The 20,212-nt window shown below is 43.7% G+C and overlaps 1 non-coding gene across 1 annotated transcript; it reads left to right on the top strand.

Moving 5' to 3' along the window:
- Positions 1–2,814: 2,814 nt before the first annotated feature.
- TRNAI-AAU (transfer RNA isoleucine (anticodon AAU)) lies at positions 2,815–2,888 on the top strand. The gene has a single exon. It is a non-coding gene; the product is annotated as a tRNA-Ile (tRNA).
- The last annotated feature ends 17,324 nt before the right edge of the window (positions 2,889–20,212 follow it).

Raw genomic sequence — 20,212 nt, 5'->3', positions numbered from 1 at the left:
GTCACCTTCCAACAGGAAGAAAGAACAGGAGGATCCTTAAATGCTAGCCCCATGCACCCAACCTGGGTGCCAAGCCCTTGCCAAAGGACTGATGGGAAGGTGGGCAGGATGTAATGTTTGTGACAAAGACAAGATGGACTAATTGTAATGCAGAGTTCAAAACATTGGTTCTCAAATGCAAAACAGAAAAATTATTAAGCCATAATGCTTGACAAATGTATGCTCTGAGGACCAAGTAGCCACCCTAGGAATTTCCTAGATTGTTACTCACTGGAATTCAACCCAGGAGGTGGCCATTCCTCTCGTAGACCATCCCTGAACTGGAAGATATTCTAAAAAGCCTTGCAAAGCCAGAAAAATTGACAACTTAATCCACCTACTCAGAGTCATAAAAGTCACCTTCTTGTCTTTTCCAGGCTGTCCAAAAGTCACAAACAAGGAGTCGGTTTTCCTGAACTGCAGAGGCTTGGTGACATGAATGAAAAGAGCTCTTTAAACATCAAGTGTATTCAGCAAATGTTCCTCCCGAGAGGAAGGAGAGGGAATGAAAGAAGGAAGAATTATTTCCTAAGATCTATCAAAAATAGACTTAACCTTTGCAGCAAAGGTAAGGCTAGGCCTTAAAGTTACCCCATCTTCCAAAGTATCAAATGAAGAGAGGACAGCATTTTAAGGCTCCCAGCTCCCCAATTGTTCTCAGCAAGGTGATAGGAAATAGGAAAATAACTTTATAGGAAACAATCTTTATGTCTACAGTATCCAGATCCTCAAAGAGATAAAATTGCAAAGCCTATAAAAGAGTAGGAAGATTCTGAGTTGGAGAAAAGGGATTTTTCAACTGGTCTTACAATTGACAAAAGATCAGAACAGTCTAGACACCAAAGATTGTAACATCGACGAAGGTACAGAAAAGTCCCTAAAAACCTTTATCGCAAAGCAATGAGCTTTCAGAGTGGAAAGAGATTCAAGTGAAACCCATTCAGAAGAAAATGCAAAATAGCAGACAAACTACAGGTAGGTGCCAAAAGATCATGAGCAGAACATCACGTCTCAAAAGACTTCCAGTTCTTTGAGTAAGACTTCGAAGTAGAAGGCCTGCTGGAGTGCTGAATTAACTCCACTAAGGAAGAGGAAAGACCCTTTGCTAGCAGTCCAGACTTCTCAACCTCCAAAGCGATAGAGTGAGTTGGAGCAAGAAGGTCAGGGACGACGTTCTGAGAGAGACACACTTGAGCAGTACCCAAGGAGGTAGAAGAGCCAGGGGTTCAGAAGAGGAAACCATGACATCTCTGGCCAATAAGGGCCCACAAGAATAAAGTTCCCTCGCCCCTGCTGAGACTTGAAGAGAACCATCTGGATCAATAAAAAGTGGGGGAATGTATAAAGGAGACTTCTCAGCCACTTTATCACCAATACGTCCACTACCTAGGCTCCTTGTTCCGGAAGCCTGGATCAGAATCGACAAAGATGAGCATTGTCCTTGTTTGAAAAGAGATCCAGAAAGGGTTTCACAAACTCTCGGCATATCTCTCAAAACAACGACCTGGATAACGTCAACTCCAGCAAATTTGGAAACCTCCAGCTGTCTGCCATCACATTGTCGGTGCCCTTGATGTGTACTGCCGACGTGTGCAACAGGTTGATCTCTGCCCAATAACCCAATTGTTCTGCTATTGCATTGAAGGATTTTGAATGCATGCTTCACTGTTGGTTAATGTAAAAGACAGCTACCTTATTCTCTGACTTTACTAGCACATTTTTTTTAGACAGATGATGATGGGAAAACTTCAAAGCCCTGTAGATTACCATCAACTCCATCTATTTCCATGACTTCCGACTCTCTAGGAAAGACCACTTGAATCGACAGGATCAGTCCAACACAGTAGCTCTCCAGCCAGGTTTGCTGGCATCTGTTGCGAGGATTCAGGAGCATCCAGGTATATTAGTGTGCACTTAGACCAGTGGTCTTCAAACTCTTTAATGCCGCATCCACCCAATGGAAAAAAAAAAAAATTGGTGCCTCCCCTCTGAATTGTCCACAATTCTTCTATTAAATTGACACTGTTTAAATATGTCTAGACCTATTTAAACATTGCAGTTAAGTTCTGTTACTGTTTTAAAAATGCAATCAAATACATGACCCCAAATATACTATTCTGGTCAGGCCTGCCCTACTAACCAATTGCAGCGTCATGCTCTGCTCAGTAAACTGATCTCATGACAGTGAGGAATGCACAGGCCGGGTGGTGCCCGGCGCACAAAAGCGCGCCTTCTTGTGTTGTACGTCTCTTCGCGCAAATGCAAACTCAGATTTCCTGCACTGTGGTCGGCAGGAGAGACATGGGAAGGCGCAGTAGGGAAGGCTTGAGCAACGAACCTTTGGCTATGTTTTGTTGTTACTTTGTTGACATGAGCTCAAGTAAATTGAAGCAGAAGGAACGGCCAGACCTAAAAAAAACTCTCTTACCTCCAACGCCGAATAACCACTATAATTATAATATCTCAAAAGCAGCTGGCCTTGTAAACTTAATGACCAAGCAAGCCAATGCATTTTGGGTTTTGTTGTAAAAGAATAAAAATACTATCCATCCTTTCCTTTTTTTCCGGCAACAAGCGATGTTACAAAGATATCACAGCACACAGTGAGATTGAGTGAAAGAAGAGGCACTGAGGCTGGTGTGCAGCACTCCACAGCTCTTGTTATTGTAATCCAGACAGGGGGCGGAAGGAGAAAAGTATGAAGGAATTGCGATAGTGAGACCAACTCTTCTATCTATCTGCATTACATGGAAAAAGGATATATTTAGTACTCATGGCCGGTTAGCTCAGTTGGTTAGAGCGTGGTGCTAATAATGCCAAGGTCGTGGGTTCGATCCCCGTATGGGCCAGGTTGCATTTTTTCTCTCAACTAAACTCTTTTTTTCTCATTTAATCAAGCTCTTATAAATCCATACACTCTGTTGCTCCAGTATACGTTCACTTTCCATTAGTCCTTCTTTTGCCACTGCTGACCAAAGCTCAAGCCGGCAGCGCCAGTAGAACACCACAAGTGCAAGGGATTGTCTCTCCAAGATGGAGACACTGCCTCAGACTATGTCTCGTGAGAGGTGGAGGGAGACCAAGAGCTGATTATTAGATGCGTGGGGATAAGAGGAACATAACTCAGGTGAACAGATTCTGGATAGTGATGCTATAGCTAGGATCAGCAACGTTACAGGGGAAAGGATAGGAAAATAATTAGGTGACAGAAGAATAGAAGTGGCTACAAGGGGGTGTGTCTCTTAAGAGGGCCGAAAGATACACTGAAGGCGAAGGTGAAGTGAAAGAAGAAAGAAAGATCAAAGGAAGTCGACAGTGATTGAGAGAAAACTCACAAAGGCAAATTGAGCAAAAGACAAGGCCTGGGGAGTTAGACTACTTCAATGCAAATTTACGCCGCAGATGAGCATGACAACTGACCCTTGTACAGTGGTGCTGAAACAATTTTCAGTGTGGGGGTGCTGCCATCAAAGGGCTTCTGAAAATCCAGGAATCATGCAAAGAACTAGTCCTGCGGAATGAGCCACGCACATTCAGAAAGAGTGGTGATGCGTTGGTTACTTATTGGTAATCTTCATTAGCCTTAGTCCATTGCGTCCTTGTGACAGTCATTATAAAGTAAGGTGATGTCACCTTCCAACAGGAAGAAAGAACAGGAGGATCCTTAAATGCTAGCCCCATGCACCCAACCTGGGTGCCAAGCCCTTGCCAATGGACTGATGGGAAGGTGGGCAGGATGTAATGTTTGTGACAAAGACAAGATGGACTAATTGTAATGCAGAGTTCAAAACATTGGTACTCAAATGCAAAACAGAAAAATTATTAAGCCATAATGCTTGACAAATGTATGCTCTGAGGACCAAGTAGCCACCCTAGGAATTTCCTAGATTGTTACTCACTGGAATTCAACCCAGGAGGTGGCCATTCCTCTCGTAGACCATCCCTGAACTGGAAGATATTCTAAAAAGCCTTGCAAAGCCAGAAAAATTGACAACTTAATCCACCTACTCAGAGTCATAAAAGTCACCTTCTTGTCTTTTCCAGGCTGTCCAAAAGTCACAAACAAGGAGTCGGTTTTCCTGAACTGCAGAGGCCTGGTGACATGAATGAAAAGAGCTCTTTAAACATCAAGTGTATTCAGCAAATGTTCCTCCGGAGAGGAAGGAGAGGGAATGAAAGAAGGAAGAATTATTTCCTAAGATCTATCAAAAATAGACTTAACCTTTGCAGCAAAGGTAAGGCTAGGCCTTAAAGTTACCCCATCTTCCAAAGTATCAAATGAAGAGAGGACAGCATTTTAAGGCTCCCAGGTCCCCAATTGTTCTCAGCAAGGTGATAGGAAATAGGAAAATAACTTTATAGGAAACAATCTTTATGTCTACAGTATCCAGATCCTCAAAGAGATAAAATTGCAAAGCCTATAAAAGAGTAGGAAGATTCTGAGTTGGAGAAAAGGGATTTTTCAACTGGTCTTACAATTGACAAAAGATCAGAACAGTCTAGACACCAAAGATTGTAACATCGACGAAGGTACAGAAAAGTCCCTAAAAACCTTTATCGCAAAGCAATGAGCTTTCAGAGTGGAAAGAGATTCAAGTGAAACCCATTCAGAAGAAAATGCAAAATAGCAGACAAACTACAGGTAGGTGCCAAAAGATCATGAGCAGAACATCACGTCTCAAAAGACTTCCAGTTCTTTGAGTAAGACTTCGAAGTAGAAGGCCTGCTGGAGTGCTGAATTAACTCCACTAAGGAAGAGGAAAGACCCTTTGCTAGCAGTCCAGACTTCTCAACCTCCAAAGCGATAGAGTGAGTTGGAGCAAGAAGGTCAGGGACGACGTTCTGAGAGAGACACACTTGAGCAGTACCCAAGGAGGTAGAAGAGCCAGGGGTTCAGAAGAGGAAACCATGACATCTCTGGCCAATAAGGGCCCACAAGAATAAAGTTCCCTCGCCCCTGCTGAGACTTGAAGAGAACCATCTGGATCAATAAAAAGTGGGGGAATGTATAAAGGAGACTTCTCAGCCACTTTATCACCAATACGTCCACTACCTAGGCTCCTTGTTCCGGAAGCCTGGATCAGAATCGACAAAGATGAGCATTGTCCTTGTTTGAAAAGAGATCCAGAAAGGGTTTCACAAACTCTCGGCATATCTCTCAAAACAACGACCTGGATAACGTCAACTCCAGCAAATTTGGAAACCTCCAGCTGTCTGCCATCACATTGTCGGTGCCCTTGATGTGTACTGCCGACGTGTGCAACAGGTTGATCTCTGCCCAATAACCCAATTGTTCTGCTATTGCATTGAGGGATTTTGAATGCATGCTTCACTGTTGGTTAATGTAAAAGACAGCTACCTTATTCTCTGTCTTTACTAGCACATTTTTTTGAGACAGATGATGATGGGAATACTTCAAAGCCCTGAAGATTACCATCAACTCCATCTATTTCCATGACCTCTGACTCTCTAGGAAAGACCACTTGAATCGACAGGATCAGTCCAACACAGTAGCTCTCCAGCCACGTTTGCTGGCATCTGTTGCGAGGAATTCAGGAGCATCCAGGTGTATTAGTGTCCACTTAGACCAGTGGTATTCAAACTCTTTAATGCCGTATCCACCCAATGGGGAAAAAAAACATTGGTGCCTCCCCTCTGAATTGTCCACAATTCTTCTATTAAATTGACACTGTTTAAATATGTCTAGACCTATTTAAACATTGCAGTTAAGTTCTGTTACTGTTTTAAAAATGCAATCAAATACATGACCCCAAATATACTATTCTGGTCAGGCCTGCCCTACTAACCAATTGCAACGTCATGCTCTGCTGAGTAAACTGATCTCACGACAGTGAGGAATGCACAGGCCGGGTGGTGCCCGGCGCACAAAAGCGCGCCTTCTTGTGTTGTACGTCTCTTCGCGCAAATGCAAACTCAGATTTCCTGCACTGTGGTCGGCAGGAGAGACATGGGAAGGCGCAGTAGGGAAGGCTTGAGCAACGAACCGTTGGCTATGTTTTGTTGTTACTTTGTTGACATGAGCTCAAGTAATTTGAAGCAGAAGGAACGGCCAGACCTAAAAAAAACTCTCTTACCTCCAACGCCGAATAACCACTATAATTATAATATCTCAAAAGCAGCTGGCCTTGTAAACTTAATGAGCAAGCAAGCCGATGCATTTTGGGTTTTGTTGTAAAAGAATAAAAATACTATCCCTCCTTTCCTTTTTTTCCGGCAACAAGCGATGTTACAAAGATATCACAGCACACAGTGAGATTGAGTGAAAGAAGAGGCACTGAGGCTGGTGTGCAGCACTCCACAGCTCTTGTTATTGTAATCCAGACAGGGGGCGGAAGGAGAAAAGTATGAAGGAATTGCGATAGTGAGACCAACTCTTCTATCTATCTGCATTACATGGAAAAAGGACATCTTTAGTACTCATGGCCGGTTAGCTCAGTTGGTTAGAGCATGGTGCTAATAAGGCCAAGGTCGTGGGTTCGATCCCCGTACGGGCCAGGTTGTATTTTTTCTCTCAACTAAACTCTTTTTTTCTCATTTAATCAAGCTCTTATAAATCCATACACTCTGTTGCTCCAGTATACGTTCACTTTCCATTAGTCCTTCTTTTGCCACTGCTGACCAAAGCTCAAGCCGGCAGCGCCAGTAGAACACCACAAGTGCAAGGGATTGTCTCTCCAAGATGGAGACACTGCCTCAGACTATGTCTCGTGAGAGGTGGAGGGAGACCAAGAGCTGATTATTAGATGCGTGGAGATAAGAGGAACATAACTCAGGTGAACAGATTCTGGATAGTGATGCTATAGCTAGGATCAGCAACGTTACAGGGGAAAAGATAGGAAAATAATTAGGTGACAGAAGAATAGAAGTGGCTACAAGGGGGTGTGTCTCTTAAGAGGGCCGAAAGATACACTGAAGGCGAAGGTGAAGTGAAAGAAGAAAGAAAGATCAAAGGAAGTCGACAGTGATTGAGAGAAAACTCACAAAGGCAAATTGAGCAAAAGACAAGGCCTGGGGAGTTAGACTACTTCAATGCAAATTTACGCCGCAGATGAGCATGACAACTGACCCTTGTACAGTGGTGCTGAAACAATTTTCAGTGTGGGGGTGCTGCCATCAAAGGGCTTCTGAAAATCCAGGAATCATACAAAGAACTAGTCCTGCGGAATGAGCCACGCACATTCAGAAAGAGTGGTGATGCTTTGGTTACTTATTGGTAATCTTCATTAGCCTTAGTCCATTGCGTCCTTGTGACAGTCATTATAAAGTAAGGTGATGTCACCTTCCAACAGGAAGAAAGAACAGGAGGATCCTTAAATGCTAGCCCCATGCACCCAACCTGGGTGCCAAGCCCTTGCCAATGGACTGATGGGAAGGTGGGCAGGATGTAATATTTGTGACAAAGACAAGATGGACTAAGGGTAATGCAGAGTTCAAAACATTGGTCCTCAAACGAAAAACAGAAAAATTATTAAGCCATAATGCTTGACAAATGTATGCTCTGAGGACCAAGTAGCCACCCTAGGAATTTCCTAGATTGTTACTCACTGGAATTCAACCCAGGAGGTGGCCATTCCTCTCGTAGACCATCCCTGAACTGGAAGATATTCTAAAAAGCCTTGCAAAGCCAGAAAAATTGACAACTTAATCCACCTACTCAGAGTCATAAAAGTCACCTTCTTGTCTTTTCCAGGCTGTCCAAAAGTCACAAACAAGGAGTCGGTTTTCCTGAACTGCAGAGGCCTGGTGACATGAATGAAAAGAGCTCTTTAAACATCAAGTGTATTCATCAAATGTTCCTCCGGAGAGGAAGGAGAGGGAAGGAAAGAAGGAAGAATTATTTCCTAAGATCTATCAAAAATAGACTTAACCTTTGCAGCAAAGGTAAGGCTAGGCCTTAAAGTTACCCCATCTTCCAAAGTATCAAATGAAGAGAGGACAGCATTTTAAGGCTCCCAGCTCCCCAATTGTTCTCAGCAAGGTGATAGGAAATAGGAAAATAACTTTATAGGAAACAATCTTTATGTCTACAGTATCCAGATCCTCAAAGAGATAAAATTGCAAAGCCTATAAAAGAGTAGGAAGATTCTGAGTTGGAGAAAAAGGATTTTTCAACTGGTCTTACAATTGACAAAAGATCAGAACAGTCTAGACACCAAAGATTGTAACATCGACGAAGGTACAGAAAAGTCCCTAAAAACCTTTATCGCAAAGCAATGAGCTTTCAGAGAGGAAAGAGATTCAAGTGAAACCCATTCAGAAGAAAATGCAAAATAGCAGACAAACTACAGGTAGGTGCCAAAAGATCATGAGCAGAACATCACGTCTCAAAAGACTTCCAGTTCTTTGAGTAAGACTTCGAAGTAGAAGGCCTGCTGCAGTGCTGAATTAACTCCACTAAGGAAGAGGAAAGACCCTTTGCTAGCAGTCCAGACTTCTCAACCTCCAAAGCGATAGAGTGAGTTGGAGCAAGAAGGTCAGGGACGACGTTCTGACAGAGGCACACTTGAGCAGTACTCAAGGAGGTAGAAGAGCCAGGGGTTCAGAAGAGGAAACCATGACATCTCTGGCCAATAAGGGCCCACAAGAATAAAGTTCCCTCCCCCCTGCTGAGACTTGAAGAGAACCATCTGGATCAATAAAAAGTGGGGGAATGTATAAAGGAGACTTCTCAGCCACTTTATCACCAATACGTCCACTACCTAGGCTCCTTGTTCCGGAAGCCTGGATCAGAATCGACAAAGATGAGCATTGTCCTTGTTTGAAAAGAGATCCAGAAAGGGTTTCACAAACTCTCGGCATATCTCTCAAAACAACGACCTGGATAACGTCAACTCCAGCAAATTTGGAAACCTCCAGCTGTCTGCCATCACATTGTCGGTGCCCTTGATGTTTACTGCCGACGTGTGCAACAGGTTGATCTCTGCCCAATAACCCAATTGTTCTGCTATTGCATTGAAGGATTTTGAATGCATGCTTCACTGTTGGTTAATGTAAAAGACAGCTACCTTATTCTCTGTCTTTACTAGCACATTTTTTTTAGACAGATGATGATGGGAAAACTTCAAAGCCCTGTAGATTACCATCAACTCCATCTATTTCCATGACCTCCGACTCTCTAGGAAAGACCACTTGAATCGACAGGATCAGTCCAACACAGTAGCTCTCCAGCCAGGTTTGCTGGCATCTGTTGCGAGGATTCAGGAGCATCCAGGTATATTAGTGTGCACTTAGACCAGTGGTCTTCAAACTCTTTAATGCCGCATCCACCCAATGGAAAAAAAAAAAATTGGTGCCTCCCCTCTGAATTGTCCACAATTCTTCTATTAAATTGACACTGTTTAAATATGTCTAGACTTATTTAAACATTGCAGTTAAGTTCTGTTACTGTTTTAAAAATGCAATCAAATACATGACCCCAAATATACTATTCTGGTCAGGCCTGCCCTACTAACCAATTGCAGCGTCATGCTCTGCTCAGTAAACTGATCTCACGACAGTGAGGAATGCACAGGCCGGGTGGTGCCCGGCGCACAAAAGCGCGCCTTCTTGTGTTGTACGTCTCTTCGCGCAAATGCAAACTCAGATTTCCTGCACTGTGGTCGGCAGGAGAGACATGGGAAGGCGCAGTAGGGAAGGCTTGAGCAACGAACCGTTGGCTATGTTTTGTTGTTACTTTGTTGACATGAGCTCAAGTAAATTGAAGCAGAAGGAACGGCCAGACCTAAAAAAAACTCTCTTACCTCCAACGCCGAATAACCACTATAATTATAATATCTCAAAAGCAGCTGGCCTTGTAAACTTAATGACCAAGCAAGCCAATGCATTTTGGGTTTTGTTGTAAAAGAATAAAAATACTATCCATCCTTTCCTTTTTTTCTGGCAACAAGCGATGTTACAAAGATATCACAGCACACAGTGAAATTGAGTGAAAGAAGAGGCACTGAGGCTGGCGTGCAGCACTCCACAGCTCTTGTTATTGTAATCCAGACAGGGGGCGGAAGGAGAAAAGTATGAAGGAATTGCGATAGTGAGACCACCTCTTCTATCTATCTGCATTACATGGAAAAATGATATCCTTAGTATTCATGGCTGGTTAGCTCAGTTGGTTAGAGTGTGGTGCTAATAGCGCCAAGGTCGTGGGTTCGATCCCCGTACGGGCCAGGTTGCATTTTTTCTCTCAACTAAACTCTTTTTTTCTCATTTAATCAAGCTCTTATAAATCCATACACTCTGTTGCTCCAGTATACGTTCACTTTCCATTAGTCCTTCTTTTGCCACTACTGACCAAAGCTCAAGCCGGCAGTGCCAGTAGAACAACACAAGTGCAAGGGATTGTCTCTCCAAGATGGAGACACTGCCTCAGACTATGTCTCGTGAGAGGTGGAGGGAGACCAAGAGCTGATTATTAGATGCGTGGGGATAAGAGGAACAGAACTCAGGTGAACAGATTCTGGATAGTGATGCTATAGCTAGGATCAGCAACGTTACAGGGGAAAGGATCGGAAAATAATTAGGTGTCAGAAGTATAGAAGTGGCTACAAGGGGGTGTGTCTCTTAAGAGGGCCGAAAGATACACTGAAGGCGAAGGTGAAGTGAAAGAAGAAAGAAAGATCAAAGGAAGTCGACAGTGATTGAGAGAAAACTCACAAAGGCAAATTGAGCAAAAGACAAGGCCTGGGGAGTTAGACTACTTCAATGCAAATTTACGCCGCAGATGAGCATGACAACTGACCCTTGTACAGTGGTGCTGAAACAATTTTCAGTGTGGGGGTGCTGCCATCAAAGGGCTTCTGAAAATCCAGCAATCATACAAAGAACTAGTCCTGCGGAATGAGCCACGCACATTCAGAAAGAGTGGTGATGCGTTGGTTACTTATTGGTAATCTTCATTAGCCTTAGTCCATTGCGTCCTTGTGACAGTCATTACAAAGTAAGGTGATGTCACCTTCCAACAGGAAGAAAGAACAGGAGGATCCTTAAATGCTAGCCCCATGCACCCAACCTGGGTGCCAAGCCCTTGCCAAAGGACTGATGGGAAGGTGGGCAGGATGTAATGTTTGTGACAAAGACAAGATGGACTAATTGTAATGCAGAGTTCAAAACATTGGTACTCAAATGCAAAACAGAAAAATTATTAAGCCATAATGTTTGACAAATGTATGCTCTGAGGACCAAGTAGCCACCCTAGGAATTTCCTAGATTGTTACTCACTGGAATTCAACCCAGGAGGTGGCCATTCCTCTCGTAGACCATCCCTGAACTGGAAGATATTCTAAAAAGCCTTGCAAAGCCAGAAAAATTGACAACTTAATCCACCTACTCAGAGTCATAAAAGTCACCTTCTTGTCTTTTCCAGGCTGTCCAAAAGTCACAAACAAGGAGTCGGTTTTCCTGAACTGCAGAGGCCTGGTGACATGAATGAAAAGAGCTCTTTAAACATCAAGTGTATTCAGCAAATGTTCCTCCCGAGAGGAAGGAGAGGGAATGAAAGAAGGAAGAATTATTTCCTAAGATCTATCAAAAATAGACTTAACCTTTGCAGCAAAGGTAAGGCTAGGCCTTAAAGTTACCCCATCTTCCAAAGTATCAAATGAAGAGAGGACAGCATTTTAAGGCTCCCAGCTCCCCAATTGTTCTCAGCAAGGTGATAGGAAATAGGAAAATAACTTTATAGGAAACAATCTTTATGTCTACAGTATCCAGATCCTCAAAGAGATAAAATTGCAAAGCCTATAAAAGAGTAGGAAGATTCTGAGTTGGAGAAAAGGGATTTTTCAACTGGTCTTACAATTGACAAAAGATCAGAACAGTCTAGACACCAAAGATTGTAACATCGACGAAGGTACAGAAAAGTCCCTAAAAACCTTTATCGCAAAGCAATGAGCTTTCAGAGTGGAAAGAGATTCAAGTGAAACCCATTCAGAAGAAAATGCAAAATAGCAGACAAACTACAGGTAGGTGCCAAAAGATCATGAGCAGAACATCACGTCTCAAAAGACTTCCAGTTCTTTGAGTAAGACTTCGAAGTAGAAGGCCTGCTGGAGTGCTGAATTAACTCCACTAAGGAAGAGGAAAGACGCTTTGCTAGCAGTCCAGACTTCTCAACCTCCAAAGCGATAGAGTGAGTTGGAGCAAGAAGGTCAGGGACGACGTTCTGAGAGAGACACACTTGAGCAGTACCCAAGGAGGTAGAAGAGCCAGGGGTTCAGAAGAGGAAACCATGACATCTCTGGCCAATAAGGGCCCACAAGAATAAAGTTCCCTCGCCCCTGCTGAGACTTGAAGAGAACCATCTGGATCAATAAAAAGTGGGGGAATGTATAAAGGAGACTTCTCAGCCACTTTATCACCAATACGTCCACTACCTAGGCTCCTTGTTCCGGAAGCCTGGATCAGAATCGACAAAGATGAGCATTGTCCTTGTTTGAAAAGAGATCCAGAAAGGGTTTCACAAACTCTCGGCATATCTCTCAAAACAACGACCTGGATAACGTCAACTCCAGCAAATTTGGAAACCTCCAGCTGTCTGCCATCACATTGTCGGTGCCCTTGATGTGTACTGCCGACGTGTGCAACAGGTTGATCTCTGCCCAATAACCCAATTGTTCTGCTATTGCATTGAAGGATTTTGAATGCATGCTTCACTGTTGGTTAATGTAAAAGACAGCTACCTTATTCTCTGACTTTACTAGCACATTTTTTTTAGACAGATGATGATGGGAAAACTTCAAAGCCCTGTAGATTACCATCAACTCCATCTATTTCCATGACCTCCGACTCTCTAGGAAAGACCACTTGAATCGACAGGATCAGTCCAACACAGTAGCTCTCCAGCCAGGTTTGCTGGCATCTGTTGCGAGGATTCAGGAGCATCCAGGTATATTAGTGTGCACTTAGACCAGTGGTCTTCAAACTCTTTAATGCCGCATCCACCCAATGGAAAAAAAAAAAAATTGGTGCCTCCCCTCTGAATTGTCCACAATTCTTCTATTAAATTGACACTGTTTAAATATGTCTAGACCTATTTAAACATTGCAGTTAAGTTCTGTTACTGTTTTAAAAATGCAATCAAATACATGACCCCAAATATACTATTCTGGTCAGGCCTGCCCTACTAACCAATTGCAGCGTCATGCTCTGCTCAGTAAACTGATCTCATGACAGTGAGGAATGCACAGGCCGGGTGGTGCCCGGCGCACAAAAGCGCGCCTTCTTGTGTTGTACGTCTCTTCGCGCAAATGCAAACTCAGATTTCCTGCACTGTGGTCGGCAGGAGAGACATGGGAAGGCGCAGTAGGGAAGGCTTGAGCAACGAACCGTTGGCTATGTTTTGTTGTTACTTTGTTGACATGAGCTCAAGTAAATTGAAGCAGAAGGAACGGCCAGACCTAAAAAAAACTCTCTTACCTCCAACGCCGAATAACCACTATAATTATAATATCTCAAAAGCAGCTGGCCTTGTAAACTTAATGACCAAGCAAGCCAATGCATTTTGGGTTTTGTTGTAAAAGAATAAAAATACTATCCATCCTTTCCTTTTTTTCCGGCAACAAGCGATGTTACAAAGATATCACAGCACACAGTGAAATTGAGTGAAAGAAGAGGCACTGAGGCTGGCGTGCAGCACTCCACAGCTCTTGTTATTGTAATCCAGACAGGGGGCGGAAGGAGAAAAGTATGAAGGAATTGCGATAGTGAGACCAACTCTTCTATCTATCTGCATTACATGGAAAAATGATATCCTTAGTACTCATGGCTGGTTAGCTCAGTTGGTTAGAGCGTGGTGCTAATAACGCCAAGGTCGTGGGTTCGATCCCCGTACGGGCAAAGTTGCATTTTTTCTCTCAACTAAACTCTTTTTTTCTCATTTAATCTAGCTCTTATAAATCCATACACTCTGTTGCTCCAGTATACGTTCACTTTCCATTAGTCCTTCTTTTGCCACTACTGACCAAAGCTCAAGCCGGCAGCGCCAGTAGAACAACACAAGTGCAAGGGATTGTCTCTCCAAGATGGAGACACTGCCTCAGACTATGTCTCGTGAGAGGTGGAGGGAGACCAAGAGCTGATTATTAGATGCGTGGGGATAAGAGGAACAGAACTCAGGTGAACAGATTCTGGATAGTGATGCTATAGCTAGGATCAGCAATGTTACAGGGGAAAGGATAGGAAAATAATTAGGTGACAGAAGTATAGAAGTGGCTACAAGGGGGTGTGTCTCTGAAGAGGGCCGAAAGATACACTGAAGGCGAAGGTGAAGTGAAAGAAGAAAGAAAGATCAAAGGAAGTCGACAGTGATTGAGAGAAAACTCACAAAGGCAAATTGAGCAAAAGACAAGGCCTGGGGAGTTAGACTACTTCAATGCAAATTTACGCCGCAGATGAGCATGACAACTGACCCTTGTACAGTGGTGCTGAAACAATTTTCAGTGTGGGGGTGCTGCCATCAAAGGGCTTCTGAAAATCCAGGAATCATACAAAGAACTAGTCCTGCGGAATGAGCCACGCACATTCAGAAAGAGTGGTGATGCGTTGGTTACTTATTGGTAATCTTCATTAGCCTTAGTCCATTGCGTCCTTGTGACAGTCATTACAAAGTAAGGTGATGTCACCTTCCAACAGGAAGAAAGAACAGGAGGATCCTTAAATGCTAGCCCCATGCACCCAACCTGGGTGCCAAGCCCTTGCCAAAGGACTGATGGGAAGGTGGGCAGGATGTAATGTTTGTGACAAAGACAAGATGGACTAATTGTAATGCAGAGTTCAAAACATTGGTACTCAAATGCAAAACAGAAAAATTATTAAGCCATAATGCTTGACAAATGTATGCTCTGAGGACCAAGTAGCCACCCTAGGAATTTCCTAGATTGTTACTCACTGGAATTCAACCCAGGAGGTGGCCATTCCTCTCGTAGACCATCCCTGAACTGGAAGATACTCTAAAAAGCCTTGCAAAGCCAGAAAAATTGACAACTTAATCCACCTACTCAGAGTCATAAAAGTCACCTTCTTGTCTTTTCCAGGCTGTCCGAAAGTCACAAACAAGGAGTCGGTTTTCCTGAACTGCAGAGGCCTGGTGACATGAATGAAAAGAGCTCTTTAAACATCAAGTGTATTCAGCAAATGTTCCTCCCGAGAGGAAGGAGAGGGAATGAAAGAAGGAAGAATTATTTCCTAAGATCTATCAAAAATAGACTTAACCTTTGCAGCAAAGGTAAGGCTAGGCCTTAAAGTTACCCCATCTTCCAAAGTATCAAATGAAGAGAGGACAGCATTTTAAGGCTCCCAGCTCCCCAATTGTTCTCAGCAAGGTGATAGGAAATAGGAAAATAACTTTATAGGAAACAATCTTTATGTCTACAGTATCCAGATCCTCAAAGAGATAAAATTGCAAAGCCTATAAAAGAGTAGGAAGATTCTGAGTTGGAGAAAAGGGATTTTTCAACTGGTCTTACAATTGACAAAAGATCAGAACAGTCTAGACACCAAAGATTGTAACATCGACGAAGGTACAGAAAAGTCCCTAAAAACCTTTATCGCAAAGCAATGAGCTTTCAGAGTGGAAAGAGATTCAAGTGAAACCCATTCAGAAGAAAATGCAAAATAGCAAACAAACTACAGGTAGGTGCCAAAAGATCATGAGCAGAACATCACGTCTCAAAAGACTTCCAGTTCTTTGAGTAAGACTTCGAAGTAGAAGGCCTGCTGGAGTGCTGAATTAACTCCACTAAGGAAGAGGAAAGACCCTTTGCTAGCAGTCCAGACTTCTCAACCTCCAAAGCGATAGAGTGAGTTGGAGCAAGAAGGTCAGGGACGACGTTCTGAGAGAGACACACTTGAGCAGTACCCAAGGAGGTAGAAGAGCCAGGGGTTCCTAAGAGGAAACCATGACATCTCTGGCCAATAAGGGCCCACAAGAATAAAGTTCCCTCGCCCCTGCTGAGACTTGAAGAGAACCATCTGGATCAATAAAAAGTGGGGGAATGTATAAAGGAGACTTCTCAGCCACTTTATCACCAATACGTCCACTACCTAGGCTCCTTGTTCCGGAAGCCTGGATCAGAATCGACAAAGATGAGCATTGTCCTTGTTTGAAAAGAGATCCAGAAAGGGTTTCACAAACTCTCGGCATATCTCTCAAAACAACGACCTGGATAACGTCAACTCCAGCAAATTTGGAAACCTCCAGCTGTCTGCCATCACATTGTCGGTGCCCTTGATGTGTACTGCCGACGTGTGCAACAGGTTGATCTCTGCCCAATAACCCAATTGTTCTGCTATTGCATTGAGGGATTTTGAATGCATGCTTCACTGTTGGTTAATGTAAAAGACAGCTACCTTATTCTCTGTCTTTACTAGCACATTTTTTTGAGACAGATGATGATGGGAAAACTTCAAAGCCCTGAAGATTACCATCAACTCCATCTATTTCCATGACCTCCGACTCTCTAGGAAAGACCACTTGAATCGACAGGATCAGTCCAACACAGTAGCTCTCCAGCCAGGTTTGCTGGCATCTGTTGCGAGGAATTCAGGAGCATCCAGGTGTATTAGTGTCCACTTAGACCAGTGGTCTTCAAACTCTTTAATGCCGCATCCACCCAATGGGAAAAAAAAACATTGGTGCCTCCCCTCTGAATTGTCCACAATTCTTCTATTAAATTGACACTGTTTAAATATGTCTAGACCTATTTAAACATTGCAGTTAAGTTCTGTTACTGTTTTAAAAAGGCAATCAAATACATGACCCCAAATATACTATTCTGGTCAGGCCTGCCCTACTAACCAATTGCAGCGTCATGCTCTGCTGAGTAAACTGATCTCACAACAGTGAGGAATGCACAGGCCGGGTGGTGCCCGGCGCACGAAAGCGCGCCTTCTTGTGTTGTACGTCTCTTCGCGCAAATGCAAACTCAGATTTCCTGCACTGTGGTCGGCAGGAGAGACATGGGAAGGCGCAGTAGGGAAGGCTTGAGCGACGAACCGTTGGCTATGTTTTGTTGTTACTTTGTTGACATGAGCTCAAGTAAATTGAAGCAGAAGGAAAGGCCAGACCTAAAAAAAACTCTCTTACCGCCAACGCCGAATAACCACTATAATTATAATATCTCAAAAGCAGCTGGCCTTGTAAACTTAATGAGCAAGCAAGCCGATGCATTTTGGGTTTTGTTGTAAAAGAATAAAAATACTATCCATCCTTTCCTTTTTTTCCGGCAACAAGCGATGTTACAAAGATATCACAGCACACAGTGAGATTGAGTGAAAGAAGAGGCACTGAGGCTGGCGTGCAGCACTCCACAGCTCTTGTTATTGTAATCCAGACAGGGGGCGGAAGGAGAAAAGTATGAAGGAATTGCGATAGTAAGACCAACTCTTCTATCTATCTGCATTTCATGAAAAAAGGATATCTATAGTACTCATGGCCGGTTAGCTCAGTTGGTTAGAGTGTGGTGCTAATAACGTCCAGGTCGTGGGTTAGATCCTCGTACGGGCCAGGTTGCATTTTTTCTCTCAACTAAACTCTTTTTTTCTCATTTAATCAAGCTCTTATAAATCCATACTGTGAGAAAACAGGGCTGATTGCAGAGGCCCCATAACTTTTTGCCCCCATTTTCCACTTTTTGCTGGTGTTTTCCTGACTTTAAAGGTGCCCTGGGTACTGCTAACCAGTCCCAGGGCCTGTGCTCTGTGTAAAATGGATATGCAAATTAGGCTAATTATAAGTGGCTAAGTTAACCTACCTATAAGTCCCTAGTATATGGTAGGGCATGTAGGTTTAGGGACCACAGCATAGGTGGTGCACACCTAGGTGCATTGCTGAGGTGCCCAGTGTCATGTTAAAAGCAAGCCTGCCTTGCTGGCTGCTTTTAAATTAAAGTTATATGCAAATTCGACTTTGGAATTAAAGGTACTTCCAAACTCTTAAACTACCTTATTTTTACATATAAGTCACCCCTAAGGTGTGCCCTATGTGCCCCTAGGGCTGGGTGCCATGTAACTATAAGCAGGGACTTTATAAAAATAGATTTATAAGCCCTGGTGAGGTAAAAACAGCCAAATTCGTTTTACCCTCATTGAAGTAAATGGCCTTCATAGGCTAGAATGGGCAGACTTTATTTTAAATTTTAAAGTCTCCTTAAATGTTGCATACCAAGAATTTGGTATCAAATTAATTGTTGTAATAAATCCTACAACTTCCAGTTGTTGGATTTAATATAACTAGTTCAGGTAAAAAGTTTAGACTTTACCTAAAAAGTTGCCAATTTCAGCTCTGCATTGTTTTTGCTGCTGTGCTCTGATTGGCCAGCCTGCAGCAGCTTCTGCCAGGCTGCCTTGATGAGATGTGAAGTGGCCAGGCTTCACACAAAGGAATGTGCTTGGGGGAGAGAATCTCCCCTCAGCAGATGGTGAGGCAGGAAGGGGGAGGGCTGCCAAACTGGTCTTCAAAGGCAGAGAAGGACATTTGCAGCACCCAGCAACACCCCCACATCCTGCAACCCCAGACATCTAGGTGCCCCCTTGATTAGATTAGGAGAGGGCAGGAGAGGGGTGTGTTTATGATTTTTAGCCACACCAGTGGGTGGGCTCAGCCAGATGTAACCTCCAAAAATCAGATTCATCCATGTTGGATTTTTAGAGACTGTTGCCTTCTGGGATGGATTTTTGCCACACTTCCCAGGAAGTGGTCATCACAGGGGGACGACCCTGTCCCTGATTGGAGAACCAGGGCCCCCCTGCTTTTCACCCAGGAGCAAGGATAAAACTGGCAGACCTGCACCCACACCTCAGATCCCCTCCAGAATTCAACAAGAAAGGAACTAAAGAAGAAGAACGACTGCCCTGCTGGACCCCTGGCCTGCACCTGGAACCTGCACTCAGAAGGACTGCACCAGCTGCACACTTGGGCTTCACCACAAGAAGGACTTTGCCTGGCTTCAACTGGTTCAAGGAGGGACTCCCTGTTTGCTACAGGTGAAAAATTGCTAACCAGAGTCCCCTGCACCAACTCCTGAAGAAAGCGACCAGCTGACCACTGTCCAGTGGCCAAAAAGGAGTTTGCGCCAGGTGCATTCTGGGAGTTGAAGTCCGCACCCCCCAAGGATCATCACAGAACTTCTGGACCCTTGGGGTGAGCTGTGGACCCCAAAAGAACCTTAAAAGAACATCTGGGTGAAGCCCCAGAAGTTTGGAAAAGATTTGAGAATTTTTGGAAAAAAGCTCCAGAGAGGGACCGACCCGCCACGGAAATTCTAGCCGGCTTGCCTCAACCGCGACCCGGCCTGACTTCGTGGCGGTAAAGAAAAACATCCAAAAAAGAGACTAAGTCCGAACGTAAAAAGTTGACCGGGACCTCCCAGCCATCGTATCCGAGAAGGGCTCCATGGACGTCGGATCAAGATCCAGGTTTACCCCGGTCGAAGGATTTTCATCTCGAAAAAACGACTAAGTCCGAAGGTAAAAGTCTCCACCGAGGAAACCCACATCGCGTATCCGGACAAGGGCTCCAGGAGGTCGGATTCAACTGGCAGGTTCGTCCCGGTGAAGAAAAACTTCAAAATAAAGACTAAGTCAGAAGGTAACTTTTTAACCGAGGCCTCCCGCGACCTGTAGCCGAGCAGGGCTCCATCGCGGTCGGCCTGAAAGTTTGACTTTGCCCCGGTCGAGGTGCAACCAGATGACCCGATTGGCGCTTTTTGTTTCTAAGCGCTAGAAAAGTAATAATTCTTTAAAAATTCATATCTCCGGTTCCCCTGAACCGATTTTAATAGTTTTTATGTCATTTTAAAGATAAAAATATAAACTATTTTTATAAATTGGTTTAGGATTTTTAAACTGTTTCCTGTGTTTTATTTAATTACTGTTTTGTGATATTTGAATGCTTTACACTTTGTCTCCTAAGTTAAGCCTTGACGCTCGTTGCCAAGCTACCAAGGGTTGAGCTGGGATTAATTTACTGAGACCTAACTGTACCTATGTGGAGGTTAGTGGCTTGTTGCTAGGTGTAGGTACCTACCTGCCCTACCAATAACCCATTTTCCAACATAATTGGAAGCAGCGACGGGATCCTGTACTTGTGTTCAATATCACGTTACAGTTTTAGGTAAAACAAATTAAAAATCCTTTAAATTGTCCTAGTGCAAAAATTGTTTTT

This window comes from Pleurodeles waltl, chromosome 12 (assembly GCF_031143425.1).
Source record: "Pleurodeles waltl isolate 20211129_DDA chromosome 12, aPleWal1.hap1.20221129, whole genome shotgun sequence".
NCBI lineage: Eukaryota > Metazoa > Chordata > Amphibia > Caudata > Salamandridae > Pleurodeles > Pleurodeles waltl.
The sequence above is the reverse complement of the archived record's forward strand: the minus strand, read 5'-3'. Positions and strand labels throughout refer to the sequence as shown.